Genomic DNA, 15,751 nt, shown 5'->3' with positions numbered 1-15,751 from the left:
GAACAACTGAATTCCATCGCGAAGCGCGAGGGAAAAGTCACTAGTTAGGCTTAAAAGAATCCATAAAAATCATATGACTATAACGTCACATTATCATATAAAACCACCCACCTCCTTGTAGAATGGAAAATGTTAAAATTTGGTAAAAAAATAACTAGGTTTGTCTTCGTTTCTACAAAATTACCTATGGTTATTACTAATTCTTTTAAGTAAATCAGAACCTAAAAATATCGAAACAGTTGATAAACAAACGGAAAACAAGCACAATGTTTGTTGATTGGTTATCCATATGTGAATAGAATAAATTATTACTTTGTATAGTTTGTTAGATTGAAAAAAAAAACGAAGTAATGTAATACAAATAATAATAATAATAATAATAATAATAATAATAATAATAATAATAATAATAATAATAATAATAATATTATTATTATTATTATTATTATTATTATTATTATTATAGTAATAACAACAACAATTATTGTTATTGTTATTTTTGTTGAAGATTTCCTTCTATTCCTTAACGAAACAAAAGAAATACCCTCACGAAGGAAATGCGATACGTTTTCTAAGTAAAATTGACATATTCCTATTATGTACTTTTAGATTTGATCTTATTTTTTTATTACGACCCAACCCAACTCAGACTGGGAAAAATAATATTTAGAGATAAACAACCCTCAAAAGTTTTAGACCGAAGAACAAATTTACGAGTCTGCCGCCCACTGGTGATATATATTATCTCCTTAACATTGCCTAAAGTATTAAATCAAGAAATAAAACTATCTGATTTTTCAATAACATCATCAATTATCATATCGTTTGATTCTAAATGCTTGGAAAGAAAATTCATTACAGATGATATCTCATACCAAATGACATTGACAACAATCTCTAAACCGGCCACCAAGCTCTTTCTCTGGCTCTCTGCTAACAATTTACTTAAGATTTTGAGGCCTTGTGCACAAGCATAAATCACATACCCTCAAATATTGTCAAGAGTTTAATAGTACGTAATAAGATGAAACATGATGAAGAACAACGAAGTTGATAAAGAACCACAGATTAACAAGAACATGCTAAGAAGAAATGTAACTTACTTAGGGATAAACTTCGATAACAGATCTAAACCCCAATATCGGTGTTATTTTGTAATCTGTATAGCCTGCATCAACCAAGAGCTTTGCCCAATCTTTTTCGTTCCTCTCTCTTCCGGTCACTAAACTCATCATAAGCATATCAAACAACAGTTGAGTCTCAAGTAATTCATTCTCTTCTTTGTTGACCTTTACGACCATGTCTATGATGATTAATTTTCCTCCATTGTCTTTGCTTGGAATCGCTTCTTTGCATCGCTTTAGTATCTTTATGCATTCTTCATCACCCCAGTCATGTAAGATCCATTGTTTTATATATTTTTTTTCATAAATATTATAATAAATAGTTGTTGTACACAATAAGTAATTGATAAAAGTTTTGTTCAAAAGGTTAAGATTATTAATTTGTCAAAAAGGAACTAACGATTACATGAAAGTAGAAAAGAAAAAAGGTGAAATATTAAGAATACCTTGAACAAAAGTGCATCAGCTTTAGGAATGGCTTCAAACATGTCTCCACCAACATAACTCAAGTTTTTACTTCCAACCAAACCATTAACTACATCAGGAAGATCAAAGCTGATGCACCGAATATTGGGAAATGCTTTGGCAATAGCTACGGCAAAAGTCCCAGTACCACCCCCAACATCGATAATGGATTCTATCCCCTCAAAAACACCTCCACAATGTTTGAGAATAACACTTGTAACAAGCCTTGCATCGCTAGCCATTGCTTCATTGAATAACTGATTAAGCTTCGGCTCTTGGCCTGCCAGATCCCAAAACATCCTCCCATGGGTTGTGTGAAAGGGGGTGACATCATTGTTTTGGAACCATTTGCTCATGTGCTGCCATGGGTCTACCAAGATTGGATCCAACACAAGTAGCAAAAAGGGCCTAACACTTAATGGCTCATCCTTAAGAAGCAACCGAGAAGCAGGAGCTAGCAAATAGCCTTTTCCCTCCTGATCATCGCATGATACACTTTGTTTAACAAAGATGTAAGATTAAATATATTATGTATTAATATTTAGTCTATAACCATTATAACTAGTTTAATACCCGTCCGGTGGACGGGTTACGCTAGCAGCGTAACAATGCCCCACACGTGTCATCCACTCCACCGACACCGTCGCTCTTTCCCAAACCTGCGTCACCTACCAACATCGACCACCACCGCTTTGCCCCAAATCGATGTCAGCGACATAACCACCGCCCATTCGAAAGCGCGTAGCTTTATTTGCTCATCAACCAAAACCCAAGCGATGTTTTCCGTTTGAAATTAAGGCTCCAACACCTACGCTTGAACCTAGTTTTCAACTGAAATTAGTTCTATACCCGTCCGGTGGACGGGCATATTACCATAATAAATACACAAGTTTATGATATTACCAAAGTATTTATAACACATTAAAACCATAAATGTTAAAGCCATAGGCCCACTGTTTGGGGAAAGACCAAATAGTGGTGATTTCGTTTCGTGCCCTAGTTATTACTCATATAAACTAACATTTTATAAACACAATTTATAATAAGCGTAAAATGAGATTCAGATTCTATGTATGCAATGCAGCTGCATAGGTCATCATTAAATCGCATTTTTCAGAAAATAAAGAACCTTTGATCAAAGACAACCAGCGCACCTGGGGGTAGAAAGGATGAGAAGAATCCTACATATGCTTCAAAAGTTATAGAAATACTGAAGTCTGGTTACAATAAAACAATGCAAGTTACTAAATTCACTTGCAGCTATTAGTACTCTGTTCGACTCGTCACACACAACTTACGAATAGGAAATTACCAAAATATACAAGAGATTACCTAATGAAGGGCCCAGTAGGTTGGTAGAATGCAGTTTGTCTCTTGAGATCACCGTCTATAATGAATTAGTGATATTTCCGAAGATAGTTTCTTGATCTTACGTCAGACAAAAGTCGAATGTATTATAACTATGAGTAACAAATGTTTGATCTTAATGTGACATATTGGCATCTAGATGTCAACAACACATGCATGATGAGTAACAATCTAGATTAATCAATTTCACTGTCAAACGCTCGCTCCAACTGCAATTTGGGAACTATGAATAAAGTGCTCTTTAAATTTCAATATAGCAAATATATAAATATATACACACATATAAAATCCAAATGGTAAAAGATTAAAAGTACCTGGTCATAATCAATATAGCCGATTAGCCGGTACTCACAATCAATTTGTAAGGCATGGTCTCAACATATATATATATGGATACCATAGATAATTTTTTTTGTATCAATCAAAAATGATAAAAATATAAAAAACAGATTATAGTAGAATTGGCATTGTGTTAGATGAGAATGAGATGAAATTTTAGACTACTTGGTGTGGGGGACGTCCCTGGGTCGGCCTGGTGCGGCGACGGGCCTGCACATCCCCACCCCCTCCCACCGGGGTCGTCCCGTTTTCTCTGTCTCCAACTCGACGCTCAAGCCGAGCCACATTTCAAACTTCATAGCCGTTGTAACGGCTACCGTTAATAAAAAAATATTTTCTTTATACATAATAACCATTTATCCGCATTAATTTCTTTATAAATAATAACCATTGGTCCAGTTCGGTTAATTCAGCTATGCGGCTACGCCACACACCAAAACCATAACTGAACCATAACTTTCAGTTAATCGTTACGATTCGGTTAAGTTAGTTATGATTTGGTTAATTTGATTATTGCTCACCCCTACTTTTCAATTAGTAACAAAAATTACCTTCCAACTCCACTAAAGACTTCATGGAAAAAACTTGCAGTAGATCCTCAATAGCTTCATTTGATAAATCAACCAACTTATCTCTTTCTTGATATCCTCCATGGGTATCCCCACCTTTTTCCAACTAAAATAAATCATTTGAAAACAAAAACATACAAAGTGGATCCAATTTTGCATTTAAGTGCTGACACATAGGTATCCCTGACCTTATCTATGATGATCCAAGCTTTGGCAAATGAAGTTTCTGGCATAAAGTACAAACTTAGCACTTCCTGTAGAACCTTTTTGCAAGATTGAGTATTGCACTCTCTGTAGATATCTTTAATTCAATATTAGTAGCCACATTTAATCAAACTTAAAGTTAATGTTCAACAAAAGTGTAATAATTTATATGAAGCTTCAGTCAAGCATTTTTATTCTCTCTAATTGACTGCCAAAAATGGGATTAAAAAAACAACCAGTAATTAATTTAAGCTTAATTAATTGTACTATTTTTAGATGATTAAGTTGATTACCGGTTCCACTAAGCGATGGCTATCTATTGCTTGACCCGCCAAGCATGAACATGAACGTACAGAAGCTTTTCGTTGTTGGTTTCGTTTAAGATGTTTTTACTCTTCTTGATTTAACCTGTTTTTTCAAGCATGATGAAATTAGAAATTAAATAGAAACCGGAGCAACATGTAAGTAGAAAATACTAAGTTGGTGATACTAACAGACGAACTACTAACCCGGTTAGCGATATCCTTACCATACTTGTCAATTTAGGGCTTAATAGTTAATATATTGAATGATTCTTATATAAAAGGATGATTTTTATCTAATATTAAGGATATATACTACACCAGAGAATATTGTCATGTATAATAACTATGATAAAAGTGTAAGCTGGGTGAATAGATCATGTACAAATCTTAAAGTTCACGGCACCTATTAATGATGGTCATGAAGAAAAAATATACAAAAAAGTTTCAACTGACTCATAGTCTACGAGTTAAAAAAACACAATACCAATGCATTTACAAACCTTGAGCAAAAGTTTTCCAGTCCCTAACATAAAACACTCTATTTCCAATTCCTGTAGCAAACTGGCTGAATGCTCTAGCTGTCAGACCTATTAGGATTTGAAGCAAGAGTTAGTGGATCAGGTCATTTTGTAATTTAGCATTTAAAACATACCAAAATGAACGAATAACCAACTTTCTGTATAGTTTTGTTTAAGGTAATCTACTTTATATTCATTGTATGAAACCTAAAATTTTCTAATTCGAGTCACCCATACAAAAAGTTTGATATACTTTGGGTGACCCGTTTGAAAAGTTGATCCTTTTTACGTGATCCGTGTGAAAAGTTTGATCCTTTTTGGGCGACCTGTATGAAAAATTTTGATCCTTTTCGGGTGACCCTGACGAAAAGTTTGATCTTATTGGGTAATGAGTACAAAATTTTGATCCCTTTTGGATGACCCTTGGGAAAAGCTTGATCTTTTTTTAGTGACCCGTACAAAATTTTTGATCTCTTTTTGGGTGACCGGTACAACTCGTGAATGTGTATAGTGCATACCTTATGTAACCTCTGTTTCTTAACTCATACAATGAGCTCTTCCATTTGACCCTGTTGAGCATTTAGACAGTTAAAAGCTAGAAACAAAAACGATACGTAAATATAGAATGTCTAGAGAAACACCTGAGCTGCCACGTTTCCAAAATATTCATTCTCTAAGCTTATAAGTTTCTCTTTAGCTGCATCAGGGAGATCAAGTTTGATGGCCCATCCCAAATTTTGAATACATTTTGCTTTATTATACCTCTATTATAAAGGGTTGGTGTATAATAAAAAAAACATAAACAAAGATTCCACTCGCGATGGAAGTTATAATATAAAAATAAAAACTCGATAAGTAACTTACTCGTAAGCCACGGGACATTGTTTATTGCGGATTGCTGAAAGGTAATGAATAAGTGCCAAGAAATGATTGGCATTTTTAGTTGCTTGATTGTTTGATCGTTCCACTTGCATCTTACTGTCACTCATTAAATTAAAACATAAATAATTGGATGTAAAATGGGAAAATACTAAAGGATATTATGAAATGAAGAATTGCCTTAACAACACTTCAAGACAAAGAACATGCCCATCACATTCTTCACTAACTTGTGCAGGTAGATCATTCTACATCAAAACTAAACCATGAAAATTGAAAAACTAAACTTCCTATAATTCAAACAGTAACAAAAACATTAGTTTTTCACTTAATTTACATTATAGTTGTGAATTACCCTGATTTGCTGCTCACAAATTCCTTGTAGAAGTTGGCTTACCTTCCGTCCACACAACTCGTTACAATCGTCCCTCAGATCTTACACAACTGCAAAAACCAAAGAAGTACTTCATCGAACACCTTACCTACATAAACATGAATATGCACACATTTCACAAATAATCGATTGGTTTGGGAGTTTAATTAGAATCATAAATATGAAAGCTCAACCGTCTATCATGAAGGCTTGAACCATAAATTAAATTCAAGAAAGAAAGAGTGAAGAAGGACAGAAACCTTACCAAGACAGTAGAGACATAATCGATCCACACTGCTTAACAAAAGCTGCTCACAATCTTCCAAACCCATTGAAAAAAAAGCAACATAGACTGTATTCATTGCAAATTGAAATTCGAAATGGAAATTCATGGAGACGACATAAATGAAAATTTACCTATATGAATAACACAGCCCTGACATCAATTAGCCCTAATTGAAACACAAAAGACAAGCTCATATAATATAAGCAATGACAAAAGAATGTAGGCATAGAAACAGAAGTGATATTACCGGCGGCGTGATTAACGGCCATGAATATTCTGGAGACAAGAGGGGCAGCGAAATCTTGACTGGAGTGTATAGTGTAAGCAGAATCGGAGTCCATCATGATGTCTTCGTCCGAGATAGAAAAGACATGGAAATTGTTGATTAGGTTGTAGCTTGGGGAAGAATAAAAAAGACGCAATGAGAGAAAAGGTTGGGAGAAATGAGGTAGCAGGGGTGTTGGGACTTGGGAGGTAATATACAGGGACGCACCATAACTGCTCCGAGACGTGGGAAGAAAAAAACTGTCTTCAACCTTCTCATTATAGAAGCATTCCTTGAATTATTACGCTTAATATTTCATTTCAGGTCAATCCAATGGCTAATATGCATTTAGTAGGCAGTTATATTTAATGGGAACATTAGAATAATATCTAAAACAGTTAAGGGTAATATTTTAGGCGGTTGAGTCGTGGAGTGGAGATAGTGGGCAGCAAAAGGTGGAGGTAACCACTAACTACAAAAACCGACCATAACCTCTAGAAACCGCCATTAGAACGGTTATTTTTGGGAGTTTAAACGGCCCAGATTTAATCTCAGCATAATCGAACGGATGATATTGATTTCAAAGGTAGTTAGACTTAATGGGTTCCATATATATATATATATAATCATTTACATAATATAGATCAAAATATATTATAACCTATTAAATAATTAGTTGGTAATTGTTGATGGACCATATTACCCTTATTAACTAATTAGGTTTCCTCCTTGGTGCTTATATAAGGAGAATTATATGGAGGTTAAAGTGTGGCTCAGTTACACAATTAGATACACCCCATTAGTCATAACATCATAATTCGACCTCCTCTCCTAACCGATACCCTTTTCGGTTTTTCAAAGTTCCCATCATCAATCAGCACCCTAAGGAGGAACCAGATCACGATGACAAGCATGTCGAACTCCATTACTGGATTCTCCAACGCACTGTCTGCTGTAACATGCATGTTTTAATGTTTTCCTTCATGAACAAACAGAACTGATTCAACATGTGGTATCAGAGCATATGTTGATTAGTCAGTTCTGTTTTGTATCCGTAAATCTGGATTAGAGCAGGAAAACAGGATTTGAAAACCATAATAAAATTCGGTTTTATCATCCAAGATTTCATCTCGGATCATATACATTGATTCGTAATAACTGTTCCGAAATCATCAGTTTGAGAAATATGTTTAAATGTGTAATTATTTCCGGATTTCGGATATAAGGTTAAAGTTAATTTTATTTAGGGTTCATCATGTTCTTAGTTAAAATTCGAATTTTCCTTCATAATTTGGAAGATGATTTGAATTGTTAAATGTTTCCCTAATTTTGATCTAATTTTGTCTATTATGTTTTTTCGAAATTTGTTAAAAGGATAAACAGATTATGATTTCGAAATTTTATGATAAAAATAGATCAATATTATAATTTGGAAACTCTATCACAATTCTTAATTTTCGAATTTTCGGTCGTTATAAAAAATAAACACAACTGGATCGCACAAGATCAGATCACATAAGAGATGATCTGATCGCATAAGATAATCGCACAAGATTAGATCACATAAGAGATGATCTGATCGCACAAGACTACATAATCGCACAAGATTTGTGGATCACACAAGACTTGTGGATCGCACAAGACTTGCGGATCGCACAAGATTTGTGGATCGCACAAGGCATTACTGATCACACAAGTTTTGGGCCTTACTGATCGCACAAGTTTTGGGCTTTACTGATCGCACAAGTTTTGGGCCTTACTAATCGCACAAGTTCGATCCGCGCTAACGGGTAGTTTGCTATTAAATGATGGGTTTTGTAATTACTTAGTTAAAAAATCAGAATCAGATAATGTTTTACAAAACCGAAATAGCTTAACTTGAATGAGTTTTTGACATATCATTTCTGGCCAAAGCAGACTTGATATGTCTACTTATCGTTCAAGTATTAAGTATTACGAAAGCTATGTTAAGTGTGCGTCATAAGCATGAATGTTTTAATATCTGGCCAAAGCTGATTTAATTCTTTCATAGATGACATACTTAACAAGTGCATAACTAAAGTGATTGTTTCAATTTCTGGCCGAAGCTGATTTGTTACAACCACTTTGCATATATGCTTAAATGATTACACTTCTGGCCAAAGCTGATTTGTCTTCGTTTAAGTAGAATTTTTTTTAACTAAGTCTATTATTTTGATGTTAGTAATAGACAATATCACAACTTCATAATGTAAAATGGTCATTATTTATGCCTGCCTTAGTTTAACGTGCCCTTAGATCACATTAGAACTTCTTCCTTAGTATCATAACTTGCTCATCTTATTTCCACTATCAGCACCAAATCAGGGGATTCCATCTTTGACTGGTGATAACTTTGCTGCATGGAAGGATGCTTTCATGCTTACGCTTGGGCTGCTGGATTTTGATTATGATCTAAGGGAGAATAAGCCAGCGGACCTTACCACTCAGAGTACTGCTGTTGAGCAGATACTTCATGAAAAGTGGACTAGGTGTAACCGCATGTGTCTCATGTTTATGAAGCAGTCCATAAGCAATGCTATCAGGGGAGATATTCCTGATTCTGAAGATGCTAAAACCTACTTGGCTTCTGTGGAGGCGCAGTTCAAGGGGACGTCTAAAGCACACGCTAGTACCTTTATTCTCAAGCTGGTGACAACTAAGTATGATGGGAGGAGCGGCATTCGCGAGCACATCATGATGATGAATGACATGGCCAATAAGCTGAAGGGGCTGGAAATGGAAATCAGTGATGGTTTCCTTGTTCATTTCATCATTACTTCGCTTCCTTCGTCCTTTGAAGCATTCAAGATCAATTACAACACTCAGAAGGACAAATGGACAATGAGTGAACTGGTCGCTATGTGCGCACAGGAGGAAGAGCGTATGAGGATGGATCGCCATACTGATGTTGCAAACTTCACTACCTCCAATTCTAAGAAAAGGAAGAACAATTATCAGAGGAAGGATGCTTCAAAAGTCCAAAGGACTAATCCTAATCCTAATACAAGTGCATCTTCCAGCTCTAAGAACTCCTTAGGCAGTATCCGCTGCAAATTCTGTAAAAAGACAGGACACATGCAGAAGGAATGCCCTGACTTTAAGGAGTGGCTAGCTAAGAAAGGTAACAATTATTTTATGATACTTGAGTCCTATAATTTAAGTGTTCCTGCTAATTCTTTGTGGTTTGATTCTGGTTCTATTGTTCATGTTACCGATTCAACTTAGGGATTCCTTTCAATCCGGAAGCTGGAAAGAAACCAAAGAACGCTTAAGGTTGGGGATGATCGAGAATTAGAAGTGAAGGCCATTGGAAGATTACAATTAGTTATGAAAACTGGTTTATGTATTAAACTTTATGATACCTTATATGTTCCCGAGGTAACTCGGAACCTTGTATCAGGACCAAAGTTAGACATGGACGGTTTTATTGTTTCCCATGGTCATCGCAAACTCTCTATCCTTTATGATTCTGTTCTTTATGGTACTGGTATTCTGGATGGTGGTCTCTATAGATTAGAACTAGAAGATAACTTTTCCAAATCTTTGTTGTCATATAACATTAATGAATCACTCACAAAGATGGAAGAGAAACGAGACTTAGAGACTTCATTCATGTTGTGGCATCAGCGTTTAGGCCACATTTCAAGAGAACGATTAAATCGTCTCGTAAAGGATGAAGTCTTACCTCCTCTCGATTTCTCTGATTTTGGAACATGTGTCAAATGTCTTAAAGGTAAAATGACATTAGCGAATAAGAAAGGTGCCACTAGGAGCTCTAATTTATTAGAACTCATTCACACTGACATTAGTGGTCCCTACCAAATCGCTGGCATAACAGGACATACTTCATTTATCACTTTTATTGATGATTATTCTCGTTATATGTACTTGTATCTAACTAAGGAAAAATCTGAATCTCTAACAACTTTTAAAGATTATAAGGCTGAAGTTGAAAAGCAATTAGATCGTCAGATTAAAGTTGTGAGATCAGATAGAGGCGGTGAATATTATGGAAGACATACTGATGTGGGTCAAGCTCCTGGTCCATTTTATGAGTTTTGTAAGGGCCAGGGGATTGTGAACCAATACACCATGCCTGGTACACCTCAGCAGAACGGTGTCGCTGAAAGAAGAAATCGTACCCTTATGAACATGGTGCGCAGTATGTTAGCCAACACTAATTTACCATTATTCCTCTGGACTGAAGCGTTAAAAGCAGCTGTTCATATACTCAATAGAGTTCCTTCTAAGTCTGTCCCTAAAACTCCTTATGAACTTTGGACAGGAAGGAAACCGAGTCTTAAATATATGAAAGTATGGGGTTGCATTGCTGAAGCAAAACTTTACAATCCTTTCCTAAGGAAACTTGACCCTAAAACAGTTACCTGTTTCTTTATTGGGTATCCTGAGAACTCGAAGGGTTATCGTTTCTATTGTCCTTCCCATGTCACCCGCATTGTTGAAACCAAGCGTGCTGTGTTCCTGGAGGATTTCAAGGTCAGTGGGAGCAGTACCAACCCTCACGAAGAATTGCAAGAAGTACAAGACGCGGGGGGGGGGGGGGGGAGAGACTCGTCGCTTACCATTACTCCGATTACTCCTCTTGTACCCAATGCAACTACTGCACCTGAAGCTACTGCACCAACTCCAAATTCACCTCCACAATCAGAACCCATTATAACTCATGACGAAGGCACATCAAACGCTCATAACCACGACAATGCTGAACCTGATAATCCACTCAGGAGGTCATCTAGGCAAAGAAGGCCTACTAATTGGGATGATTATGTTACCTACCTGACTGAAATGGATCCCGGAAAGCTCAATGATCCTATCTCTTACAATGAAGCCATTAGCAATGATCAGTCTTCTGAATGGAATAAAGCGATGATTGATGAGCTTGAATCCATGAAGAAAAATGACGTTTGGATTTGGTAGAATTACCCAACGGAGTCAAACCCGTAGGATGCAAATGGGTGTTCAAAACAAAACTAGATCCGAATGGGAACGTTGAACGCTACAAGGCGAGATTGGTTGCAAAGGGCTACACTCAGAAAGAGGGAATTGATTATCAAGAGACGTTTTCACCTGTCTCTCGTAAAGATTCATTAAGGATCGTCATGGCCCTAGTAGCTCACTTTGATTTGGAGTTACATCAGATGGACGTTAAAACCGCTTTCCTTAACGGGGATTTGGACAAAGATGTTTACATGAAACAACCTGAAGGCTTTAAACCTGAAGGTCAGGAACATCTAGTCTGTAAGTTGAAGAAATCCATTTATGGGTTAAAACAAGCATCGCGTCAATGGTACCTCAAGTTTGATGAAGTCATGAAGAAACAAGGTTTTATGAAGAATCAAGTGGATCAATGCACCTACCTCAAGATGAGTGGGAGCAACTTTACTATACCTGTCCTTTACATAGATGATATTCTATTGGCAAGTAATAGTTTAGATATGTTGCATGAGTCGAAGCGGTTACTCTCGCATAACTTCGACATGAAGGATCTTGGAGATGCTTCTTACGTCATTGGCATCGAAATTAACCGAGATAGACACAAATGGATCTTAGGACTGTCCCAAAAGGCTTACATAGATCGTGTCCTTACATGATACAACATGCAACAGTGCAAACCCTCCGTCGCTCCAGTAGTTAAGGGAGATGTTTTCGGTTCATTCCAGTGTCCGACAACAGAGGTTGAGAAGAAGCAAATGAGCCAGATACCTTACACGTCAGTAGTCGGGAGCTTGATGTATGCTCAAGTCTGTACTCGCCCAGATATCGCTTATATTGCTGGAATGCTAGGCCGTTATCAGACTAATCCTGGCCTAGATCACTGGAAAGCAGCTAAGAAGGTACTTCGATATCTGCAAGGGACGAAAGACTATAAACTGACTTATAGAAGAAGTGATCATTTAGAAGTGGTGGGCTATTCTGATTCTGACTTTGCCAAATGCAAAGATGACAAGAAATCCACTTCGGGCTATATCTTTATGTTACCAGGCGGCCCTATCTCATGGAAGAGTCATAAACAACAGTTGACCGCAACTTCCACAATGATGGCAGAGTACATTGCTGTTTATAACGCAACCTGTCATGGAATGTTGCTTAGAAATCTGATCACTGGACTCAAAATCGTTAATTCCATTTCTAGACCATTGAAGCTTTACTGTGATAATTCAGCTGCCGTTAGTTTATCGAACAGTAACAGTTCGACTGGAGCTGGTTTATATCTCGATACAAAATATCTATTTGTACGTGAACGAGTTGAGGAAAATAATCTTTGTATCGAGTATATTAGTACTAAAGACATGCTTGCAGATCCGATGACTTAAGGTCTCCCTCCTAAGGTTTATGAAGAACATGTTCGGAATATGGGATTTAGTAAAGACCTTATTTAAGCATATTGTAATAGCTTATGTTTTATGATTAATGAAATTTCCTCAGTTTGATTTTGTATGTCTCTTAGAATATGTTCAACCGGTATAATGGCATATAGACAAATAAAGTTACAAGTCAAACAAAGGGCTTACGCGTATTTTGATCATGACGATTAGGTTTTCAATTAAGGCTATAGTATGATTAATGGGGGTCCTGAGTCGCATAATGATTCAACGGCTGTATTTCTCTGCTATAATACTTGTTTAAGGCTAAAATGAGTGTTAACTCCTGATCAGGCTTATCTAATACTCATAGTAAATGATTACTCGGCTAAGTGGGAGAATGTAAGATTAAATATATTATGTATTAATATTTAATCTATAGCCATTATAATCATTTACATAATATAGATCAAAATATATTATAACCTATTAAATAATTAATTGGTAATTGTTGATGGACCATATTACCCTTATTAAATAATTAGGTTTCCTCCTAGGTGCTTATATAAGGAGAATTATGTGGAGGTTAAAGTGTGGCTCAGTTACACAATTAGATACACCCCATTAGTCATAACATCATAATTCGACCTCATCTCCTAACCGATACCCTTTTCGGTTTTTCTAAGTTCCCATCATTAGTCAGCACCCTAAGGAGGAACCAAATCACGATGACAAGCATGTCGAACTCCATTACTGGATTCTCCAACGCACTGTCTGCTGTAACAGGTATGTTTTAATGTTTTCCTTCATGAACAAACAGAACTGATTCAACAAAAGAAACCAGAGTGAACTAGGATGCGCATAAACCGAGAGACAAATGGAGTTCTCTCCTGGTTTATGCCGAGGGCTTCGACTAACTCGAAAAGCAACATAGGTGAACCATGGCGATCGATGATATCAGGTATTTCAAGCTGAACTGCACATTTAAGTGACATGGAGTGTATAAAGCCGAATAGATGATTCCATATGTGAGCTTGAGAATGAAGCAACTGATCTCTAGATATTTCTGTATTTTGCAATGCCATCTCTTTTCTTATGATCTATGTATATCTGATAGACAATTTGACATGAAGTGAGCGTACAGGCCTTGTCAATATATAGAAGAAAGTATGAAGACTCGCATTCCAGCTGTGCTTTAGAGCATGTGTGGTTGTAAATTCGGAAACACATGTGATGTAACAAGTCATTACCAACCCCACAAATTTCTATATTTAAAAACATCTCTATCTAAAACGTGGTCATATTTCTATTTCATCATCAACCAATTTTGCTTTTAATATTTGGAATAAATAAATTTAGTACAATTAAATATTATATATATATATATATTATAAGACGAAAATCTTATATTTTGCTAAACCAGTAGTTTACAATTGGTTGCCATTTCCTTTTAAAAGATTTGTTTTTCTATTTGAGTTGTATTGTATTTTAATCACATGCGTTCTTGGTCGTCATTTCTTTTTCTAAAGGTTTGTTTTTCTATTTGGACTTGTACTATATTAAAAACACCCACTTTATAAAAATTAAATAATCTAATTTTTTATAAGATTTCTTTTCCCAATTGGGAGTTGGAATTATGCTATATTAAAATCACACTCTTCTTTTATAAATAAAGTTGGGTCATGTTTTATTAATTTTGTTTTTAAATCACACTCTTCTTCTAGAAATAAATATTATATAAAATCACACTCTTCTTTTAGAAATAAAGTTAGAGTAATGTTATTGAAATAAATATTGTATAAAATCACACTCTTCTTTTAGAAATAAAGTTGGAGTCATGTTATATTGAAATAGATATTGTTAATGATCACTTCGTGTAGTCTAACTTCATTAGTTTCATGTAGGGGTAACTTTATAAAAATGTAACATAGTTTGACCACTTTGATGATTGTTCCAATTAAGTTACTTAAGTTACTGAAATTTTTTATGTCTCTCTAAAGTCACTAAAGTTTCATTTAGTGTTCTGATACTATGTAAGCAGGTTAACAGGTTATCAATGATGATGTCTCAAGTTTCATTAATTTTTAAAATTTTTTTTGATATGATATGGAAAATGTAAATGATGAAATGTAATTTTCAGTTTAAATAAAATCACTTTTATTCTAATTCAAAATTCAAAAATATATAAAAGGTTAATAAATCAACAGTATTCGTTCATGCCTGTTCGTGGATCGAAACCGATATTGGCAATGACGAAGCTAAGCGCAGCAGCCACGGAACTGAGTGGGGCGAATGGACAGAATGGTAACAACGGCAAAGGTGGGGCGCGGTGATGACGGACTGTATTGATCAAAAAATAGTGGCGGCACCGAACTCGTGTGCGGCAACGAAGTTTGAGCGGAACAGAGGACAATAAGGATAGGTCGCAAGGTGTTTTTAAAGGCTGATGATTGGATTTCGCGTTACGAACTTCCTCCCCCGATCGTAGAAGGAGATGCCGATTTATCTATCTGATCAGAGTAACTCTTCCGATAGAGATGAGAAAAAAGGTGTACGGCAATTGAGGAGGAGAAGATTTGAAATCAAAACTAATCATACTTTTATTTCTTATATTTTATTGTTATATGACAATTTTGAATATTACAAAAAGAAAAGAAAATAAAAGAAAAAAATAAAAACCTAGTGACCTGGTAATTACATACTATTAGAACA

The 15,751-nt window shown here is 35.7% G+C and overlaps 1 long non-coding RNA gene and 1 other non-coding gene across 19 annotated transcripts; both read right to left on the bottom strand.

Moving 5' to 3' along the window:
• Nucleotides 1–780: 780 nt before the first annotated feature.
• Nucleotides 781–5,870, bottom strand: LOC110918604. 15 transcript variants are annotated; one of them, XR_004883185.1, is made up of 10 exons: nt 5,757–5,870; nt 5,534–5,589; nt 5,411–5,461; nt 4,875–4,961; nt 4,363–4,477; nt 2,922–4,166; nt 2,744–2,806; nt 2,163–2,409; nt 1,571–2,065; nt 791–1,378 (listed from the first exon to the last, which is right to left on the bottom strand). It is a non-coding gene; the product is annotated as an uncharacterized LOC110918604 (transcript). The 15 variants fall into 15 exon arrangements; XR_004883183.1 differs by having other exon boundaries at nt 2,922–4,477; XR_004883177.1 differs by having other exon boundaries at nt 2,163–2,806; nt 2,922–3,961; nt 4,054–4,477.
• An 81-nt stretch (nt 5,871–5,951) lies between these two features.
• On the bottom strand, nt 5,952–6,981 carry LOC110918605. 4 transcript variants are annotated; one of them, XR_002581433.2, is made up of 5 exons: nt 6,678–6,981; nt 6,562–6,596; nt 6,410–6,463; nt 6,127–6,253; nt 5,952–6,030 (listed from the first exon to the last, which is right to left on the bottom strand). It is a non-coding gene; the product is annotated as an uncharacterized LOC110918605 (long non-coding RNA). The 4 variants fall into 4 exon arrangements; XR_002581430.2 differs by having other exon boundaries at nt 5,952–6,019; nt 6,678–6,980; XR_004883186.1 differs by having other exon boundaries at nt 6,127–6,215; nt 6,678–6,980.
• Nucleotides 6,982–15,751: the final 8,770 nt, after the last annotated feature.

Source organism: Helianthus annuus, chromosome 16 (genome assembly GCF_002127325.2).
Source record: "Helianthus annuus cultivar XRQ/B chromosome 16, HanXRQr2.0-SUNRISE, whole genome shotgun sequence".
Taxonomy (NCBI): Eukaryota; Viridiplantae; Streptophyta; class Magnoliopsida; order Asterales; family Asteraceae; genus Helianthus; species Helianthus annuus.
Note: the sequence above shows the minus strand (reverse complement) of the source record. Positions and strands in the feature narration are given on the sequence as shown.